Here is an 8,994-nt window from a genome sequence, read left to right as displayed (position 1 = left end):
GACTCAGACCCCTCAGGTTAGCTTTAGAGTGCTGCTCGCGCCATTGCTCGTGTTGGCATTGATTCATTTGGGGGCATTATGGCCCACTTTTCCCACCTGCCTGCCCGCTGCATGTCTGGCAGTGGGAGTAGGCATATTGATTCATTATTTGGGGCATTATGGCCACCCGCTCCCCCCGCCTGCCTGCCCAGGCTTTGCTTCGCTTTCCCTAACTGGGGCGGATGGAGGGAAGGGGAAGCAGAGCATCGCAAAGGGCCTTTATTCATGTTTAATTGCGATGCTCCGCTCCCCCTTCCTCCCCCCCATTAGGAAAACAGAAGTGGGGAGGCACAAACAGGGGAAGAGTGACAAGTGTGTGCTTTTCACAGTTCCTAGGCTCTGTTTATCAACCGCCTTTTAACATCCAAGGCTGTTCTTTGACTCTTAATCACTTGCAAAGTTAGGTAAAAGAGTGGAGAAATCACTCAAATATTACAGACCTGTCCTTGGCACTAGGGATGTGCATGGTCCGGACCGGTCCGGACCGGCACCGAGGGGGGGTCTCCCTTTAAGGGCGGGGGGGGTAGAACTTACCCCTCCCGCCGCTTTTCCCCCCTCTGGCGCTGAATTATTTTATGAAGTGTTTGGGGCCCGAACCGGTCCTGAGGCCATGTTGGAGGCCTCCGGACTGGTTCGGAGCTGTTCCGGACCGGACCGGTCCGGCAGTCTGGCACTGAGGGGGGTCTCCCTTTAAGAGCGGGGGGATAGAACTTACCCCTCCTGCCGCTTTCCCCTCTCCGGCGCTGTAGTTAAGTGCGAAGTTTTTTGGGCGGCAGCGTTCTTCGCTGCCGCCCCTACCCCCGTCGTCGCCTGCAAGTCTTTCTAAGAGCAGTACGCATGTGTGCGCGGCGGCGCGCGCACGCCTGTCACCACCATGTGTGCGCACGCCTGTCACCGCCGTGCATGCGCGCTGCCTACGTCACACGCACACTGCGTGTGATGTAGGCAGCGCGCGCACACGGCGGTGACAGTAGCGTGTGCGCCACCACGCGTGCATGCGTACTGCTCTTAGAAAGACTTGCAGGCGACGACGGGAGCAGGGGCGTCTGCGAAGAATGCTGCCGCCCCAAAAACTTCGCATTTAACTACAGCGCCGGAGGGGGGAAAGCGGCGGGAGGGGTAAGTTCTACCCCCCGCCCTTAAAGGGAGACCCCCCCTCGGTGCCGGTCCGGCCCGGTCCGGACCATGCACATCCATACTTGGCACATGAGATCCTATGGGTCTTTTAAAAGTATACATGATCAAGGAGAAGAAGCCTCTCTTCCTAGCTCTCCAAAATTGGAGAAAGGTCAGTGGTTGAAAGGTTCCATTCATGGTCATTTCATTTCCTGCATTATTATAATCTGCCTTCTGCCCATTCTGTATCCCATCCCATCCAGCCTCACATTTATTTGAGATACCTTGCCTCCTGAGATTCCTAATGCCCCTCCCTTCTGTGCTTTAAGAAACTTCTGAAAACTTATCTATTCTGCCAGGCTTTTAGGGGTGTGTGTGTGTGTGTGTGTGTGTGTGTGTGTTTCCCCCCACCCCACCCCACTCTTGTTGTTTTAATTATGTAAACTGCCTCAAGTCTAAGGGAGTCAGGCAGTCAATAAATTTGGTTCTGCTGTGCTGTAATTTACACCTTTTAACTAGTTGTGATAGTTAGCAGAGTCTACATTGGGCCAGGAGAAGGAGAGGAAGGCGGTGACCGGTGGCAGGTGGTGGTGGGGGCCCATTTTAAAAACTTGTCTCTGAGCCCAAGCCAAGCTTGTTACACCCCTGAAGCAGCAACACATATCCAAGGAAAGAACAAAAATTCCCAGTAAACATTTGCAAAGCTCCATTAAAATTCTGCAAAACCACATATTTACTATAGAATTTACTATAGAGATTGAATGAAGGAAATGCAGTCCTTTGGTCATATTCTAGCACTGAGATCTTTTATTGAGTTTTATTACATTTGCAATATTGATATGTGATGTAGTTTTAAAAATGTTGTATGCCTGGAAAGTGAGAGTTATGTCTCTATGTTGTATTTGTGGCCCTATTGTGAAGACAGTCGAAATGACAGTAAAAATTATTTTGAAATGAAAATAAAACAATAATTAAAGATTAAGAATGTTATTCAGGTGTGTACCTATATTTAGAATAGTGTGTGCCCTTCGGTATTATTCCAAAAGTACATTGCATAGCTGGAGGGGTGGTGCAAAAAAGATGACTCAAACGGTGAGGTGGCTAGGGCACCAAGTAATGGTTTGGAAGGCAGGCATTTTCAGTTTAGGGTAGAAGTAGTGTGGCATAGTGGTTAGAGTGCTGGACTAGGAACAGGGAGACCTGAGTTCAAATCCCCACTCAGCCATAAAACACACTGGGTGACTCTGGGCCAGTCACACATCTTGCAGCCTAACCTACCTCACAGGGTTGTTGTGAAGACAAAAATAACTGTGTATACCGCACCGGGCTCTTTGGAGGAAGAGCAGGCTATACATGTAATAAAATAAATAAATAAATAAATAAATAAATTCCAGAGCTGCTCTTGAAATTTCCCGCTGCTTGTCCATAGCACTACATCGAAAGGTCAAAAGTTACCAGCTGTCCTCCCAAATCTTCCTCCCACTTTGCCTCAAAGTCCCTCATGACATTCCACATTTTATTTCCTTTTGTAAAGGGTGTTGTAGGGAGAATTTGTGATGGGCTTGTTGATATGAACTTTAAATGCTGCTACCTAGCTTGTTTTTCACTTGCTTCTCAGTTGGAATTACATCTAGTCAAAATGAGGAGGTCATATCTGGACAAGAAGAAATCTTTAGCTGTCTTTAGATCTACCTTTTTCACCAGACTTTTGCCCTTTAGATTTTTTTTAATTCTTGCTATTGCTATTGTTCACCACCCAGAGTCTTCGGAGGAGGTGGTATACCAGAAATTTTTAATAAATACATAATAAATTAATAAATTAATAACATCAGATAAATATAAAACATGTGCTTACACTTTGTGTGAACTGATAGTAGATCCAACATGAAGCCAGTGTTTGAGTCCCACCCCTGTGTTCCACCCCAATGTCTGAGTGGGCCCTTCTGTGATTCTCCAGAGCTTAACTGACCCTGTTTCCCTTAGTACTCCTTTAGTAAAGAGCAAAGCAATACCTTTTAAAGTAGTGGTTATCTTATATCTCGCACAGGGGGAGCATCTCCAGCACATCATCGCTCCAGTGGCTGTTATTGGTATCTGCAGGGGTGTAACTATAATTGAGCAGATGGGTTCTAAGAACCCAGGTCCCTCAGCTCCTGAGGGGCCCCCCAGCTCTACTACTCCCTATTTTGTTCATTGTCTCCCTCACTCCAAGGGGTTGCTGGGGAGAGGGACGAATTCCTCTCCACTTCCTACACCCCGGGAATCTTCCTTATATTTCTTTTTAGATTGTGAACCCTTTGGGGAGAGGGACCGTATTATTTATGTATTATTTATTTTTCTGTGTAAACCACTTTGTGAACTTGGGTTGAAGAGTGGTACATAAATAGTACGAGTAGGAGTAGGAGTTGCCACCACCCAAATGTTTGCTGTTAGAGACTCATTGAAGTTTTTCACACGGGCCTTTAGAGCGGTTTAGCTTAAATTTCCTTCAGGATGACTTACCCCGAAGTCCCTGCAAGCTATTGGGGAGCACTTCACACACAATTTGGTTTTCTCACTGAATGTTAGAGTGCAGCCTGGTTTATATCTGGGGTTAAAAAAAAATCCACTTTTTGCATCAGGAAGACCAGCATCCTGACGAATTCTGAGCTTGTAGAACAAAATTTCACTATTGTAAGCAGATCATATAGCTGCCCTAAATCACAGGGATTTTTAGAGAATTACAATTGTGTTTCATTGCAGTCTTTCCCCAAAGTCCCCTGAAAAACCTATGAAGCATGCCACAGGTTGCACATCTTCTTGTACAAGTACAAACACATTTGTGCTAGTGCAGCGTGAGTCTAGAACACAAGTTCCTGACCCAGCCAGCGCAACACCCTTGCACTAGCACAACACCCTTACATAAGCACATTTGAGGTTTTACACTGAATGTTAGAATGCAGCCTGATTTATAACCGGGGTAAACAAATTGCACTCTTTGCAATGGGAAGACCAGCATCCTGATGGATGCTGAGCTTGTTGAACAACATTTCACTAGTGTAAGCAGCTCGCATAGCTGACCTAAATCACAGGGGGGCTATTCTCACGATTAACAAAAATCGGGCTAAGAGAGCCTAGCTCGATTTTTAGGCATGTGCCCGAAACATTTTGGAGGCCATTGTAAAGGCCTCCGAAACGTTTCAGGTTTGGGGCCGTTTCGGAGCCAGCGGGGGTAGCGCTTTAAGGATGGGGGAGGGTGTACTCACCCCTCCCGCCGCATTTCCCCCGCCGGCGCGCTGTCGGTTTTAAGCCCCTCGGGGCGGCAGCGTTCCTCCCTGCTGCCCCGTTTCTGCCATCGGCCGGAAGTGGCCGGAAGTCGCGAGTGCATGTGCGCCCATCGTGCGCACGCATGTACGGCAGAGGGGCGCGCGCACACACAACGGGTGAACGCACACTCGCGACTTCTGGCCACTTCCGGCCGATGGCAGAAATGGGGCGGCAGGGAGGAACGCTGCCGCCCTGAGGGGCTTAAAACCGACAGTGTGCCGGCGGGGGAAATGCGGCTGGAGGGGTGAGTACACCCTACCCCGCCCTTAAAGCGCTACCCCCGCGGGCGCCAAGGATCTTCGTGCACATCCCTACCAATTTTTGTTAATCGTTAGAACCACCGGGCTCAGCTGCGAGCCCGGTGGTTCTAGAGTGGGTAACCCACTTGAGAACCCCTCATAAAAAACCAGGTTTGTGGAGCGAGCGCTCCGCAAACCTGGTTTTTAAAATTGTGAGTAGCTGTGGTGTGGCTTTGCGCTGCGCCTACTCTGCGCTGTGCCTACTCATGAGTAGACCCCCAGCCAGGAGGCTTAAAAGCAGCCTCCCGGCTTGGGGGTCTCCTCAGTATGCCCTGCACACTTGTGCAGGGCATACTGGGGCTTGCGGAGGCCGCCCGGCCCCCGAGCTCCCCAGCCCCCATGGGCTCCATCTCAGAGCCGGCAATCATGTGGGCGCCCAATCCGGCTGCCCAGGGCTCCCTCCCCGCTTGTGAGCGGGGAGAGCGGGCTTAGCCCTCTCTTCTCACTCACTTCCTCAAACGGGGTCTCACGGATCATGAGACCGGGTCCAGGGATTTTTTTTAGAGAATTACAATTGTGATTCATTGCAGTCTTGCCCCAAAGTCCCCTGCAAAATCTATGAAGTATGCCACAGGTTGCATATCTTCTTGTACAAGTACAAACACATTTGTGCTAGTACAGTGTGAGTATGGAACGCAAGGTCTGGACCAAGTCAGCGCAACACCCTTGCACTAGCCACTGGTATCCCACTGTTTACAGTAGCCTTAGTTAAGGGTCCAGACTTATGTTATGTGTATCCAGACTAGATGGTGCATGTGCATGGTCAGTGGTTATAGATTCCAGTACTAAAGGCCAAAGAAAAACTTTGGATGTCAGCATTATGGTGAGGATAAAACAGATGAAAATTACTAATTCTGCTAAGAGATCTGAAAGAGAATTTCAAAAGGATCTTCCTAGTGGGAAGTGTCACGTGAAGACAATTTTGAGCTTGCTTTGTGTGCTGCAAGTTGCCATAAGTGCCTTTGGTGAACATCTGCAGCCCACAATTTCTCCAGCTGCTTTACAGTTCAGACAACCACAGAGAGAGCCAAAGACTTGGAAAAGGTGATTATCTTCCCTGTAATTATTTCAAATACTGTGATTGAGTGTTCTCCACTGGACGCCCAAGGGATTATTGGAAGAAACATTTTAAAAAGCATATGGGAGGCAGGAGTGGGTGTGGGGGACAATCAACTGCAAACCCTGGCAAAGACTTCTAAAAGAAATCTGATATAAAAACTGTGCCACTGACAATTATGCATTCAGGAGATGGCATGGATACATCACCATAAGGGTGAATAAATCAGATAAAATGCCTGGGCTGTAGTAAGGATATTTGTAATGTTCAGGGTAACAGACTCTCTTATATGTTTTCAGATACCAGTGTTTCAGGTGTGAATGAAAATTGCAAGCAGTAGAATTGTCTAAGTATGATGTTGCTGCTCTTGCTTCTGTTTCTGTTTATGCCTCAGGTTGTCAGCAAGATCTTGAAGGGAATCTGCAGAGCAACCATTTCCAGATATGAACTTGACTATTATAAATCAGGTGACCATGATATTGGTGGAGTTTTATCTCTGGATTTTGTTATATGTCCAATAGAGACATTCAAAAGCTTACCTCACAGTTTCAATAGATATCTGTTTGAGTAAGTGTCGATGTAATTTCAATACAGTGAAGTGTGTAAAGTGAAGTGTGCCGTCGAGTCGGTGCCGACTTCTGGCGACCACAGAGCCCTGTGGTTGTCTTTGGTAGAATACAGGAGGGGTTTACCATTGCCTCCTCCCACGCAGTATGAGATGATGCCATTCAGCATCTTCCTATATCAATGCTGCCCAATATAGGTGTTCCCTATAGTCTGAGAAACATACCAGCAGGGATTCAAACCGGCAACCCAGTTTCCCCTCTACGCCATTAGGTGGATGATGAAGTGCAATATGATAGAGATTTGCTTTACAAAAAATGGGTTATTTTTATTTCCCTCTTTACACTTAGCAATAGCAATAGCACTTACATTTATATACCGCTCTATAGCTGGAAGCTCTCTAAGCGGTTTACAATGATTTAGCATATTGCCCCCCAACATTCTGGGTACTCATTTTACCGACCTCGGAGGGATGGACGGCTGAGTCAACCTTGAGCCCCTGGTCAGGATCGAACTTGCAACCTTCTGGTTACAGGGCGGCAGTTTTACTACTGCGCCACCAGGGGCTCTTGTCCTAATCTTTCTTCTTCCTCATTCCCAGCACCCTATTTCTCAAATTTGATAGAGATAAGACTTAGGAAAGCCTTTTAGTTGCTAGATTCTCTGTTGTTGACAGACTACATGGCCAGAATTCCCATTGTAGTATGTCTGTGTCTGTCCACGTAGGTCTGGGGAAGCAAAAGATATCGTTTTTATTTATTTATTTGGCTGTTGCTTATGGTTTATGCTGGGAGATCATTGGGCTTCTGTGACATTTTTTAATTAGCTGATACCAGGCCCTAAGTTACAAGAAAAGTAGCCAGCTTTTTAGTTTCTCCCATCAAAGTACCTGGCAAACTGATGCAATTTGTCAGATCATTCTGAATTATTCTGAGACAATATTTTTCTTTTTGAGTGTCCTAAGATTTATCTTTATGTCATTATGTTATCTACTAACTTTACGACTATGTCTAAACAAATACACTGATTGATTGATGTGATTACTTTTTACAAATTTGCACCACATTCAAACATTGCTAATAAATGGAAGAGTAAATATCTTGCTCAGTAGTACATGAGAGTATTAGATATAGCCCTGATCAAAATATTATCCAAGAAAACAGACATGATGGAAAAAATATAATTTCAATTGCTTATTGATTTATGGTTTACACTTATTGTTGTTGTTGTTGTTGTTGTTGAAGTGATTTTGCATTACAAGTTTTCCTCAATCAACACAGATCTCTTTGGAAAGATTTAATTGCTGTATTATATTTCAGTGGTTGTTGTGGCCAGGTTTATTTAACCTTCATCCATATTTTGGGGTAGATTTCCACCCTCCGCTGCATAAAGGAGTGAAAACAGGTAAACCCCTGCATATCCAGCTGTGCTCCTGATGTCAAACTCTTATCTGCAATCTAGGACAAAATATAACCACAATTATGGCCCCTCACCACTATTTATGTTTTTAATAAAAATATGAGACAGGGTGGAGAACACCTTTGGAAATGAATGGACTCCATATAGTGTAGTGGTTTCTCTCCCATCCCCATGTTAAACCATTCCTATCTCCTTCGCCATGAGCCCCATCGTCCACTGAGATCATTGGTAGAAGTTCATCTATGGTTGCCACCAACTTGTCTGGTGACTTCTCCGGGAAGCTTCCCCTGCACTTGGGATGCACTCCTTGTTGAAATAAGAGCCTCCCCATCTCTGGCAACATATAAAAAGGAACTGAAGAAACATTTGTTCATCCAGGCTTTTAATTAGATGCATACTTCTAATACTTTTAAATGGATTTTAAATTATTTTAATGTGTTAATCATATTTAATTTTGTTTAATTTGTATTGTTTTTGTTGTACACTGCCTAGAGATGGAGGTATGGGGAGGTATATAAATATGTCAAATAAATAAGTAAATTTGTGAGGAGAGAGAACACCCTGCCAGTGAACATATTGAGACAATGAAGCTATTCTCATGACCAGCAGAAACTGGGCTACGGAGCCCAGCCTGGTTCCTGCTGGTTGTGAGAACTGCCGGGAGCCAAGTGGTTATGGAGACCATCACTTAAACCAGGTTTTAGCTGCAAGCACACCCCAAAAGTGCATTATCTGATAGTGTGTCTGCCACAGCTGCTTGCAGCCATGGTGGACACAGAGAATCTACTCTCAGAACACCTCAGAAACAACAAAACCCAATGCCCCGTGGGCTTCTGCGTTTGGGGGTGGTTGGCACCCTATGTGCACTACACCACCACTAGATCTGGGCCACCCTGGTTCCTCCCAAGTGGAGTTATGGGGCTGCTGAAATTCCTCATTATTCCCTATGGAGAAAGAGCTTAAAGATGCACAAACTTCAGCAATTCTTTAAAAATCACCCCTTTCACCAATTTCTTTGAAATCTGGGTGGTAGTAGGCACTCATTGGGCACTACCACCTGACCCACTCTTCTGTCCCTGAAACCTCTTTTCTGCCCCAAATATGCTCCAAAGACATGCCAACTTCAAAAATAATTTAAAAATCAGCCCTTGGCCAAATTTCTTTGAATTATGGGTGGTAGCTTCCTTGCACTGA

Source organism: Hemicordylus capensis, chromosome 6 (genome assembly GCF_027244095.1).
Source record: "Hemicordylus capensis ecotype Gifberg chromosome 6, rHemCap1.1.pri, whole genome shotgun sequence".
Classification (NCBI taxonomy): Eukaryota; Metazoa; Chordata; class Lepidosauria; order Squamata; family Cordylidae; genus Hemicordylus; species Hemicordylus capensis.
This window is presented reverse-complemented; position numbering follows the sequence as displayed.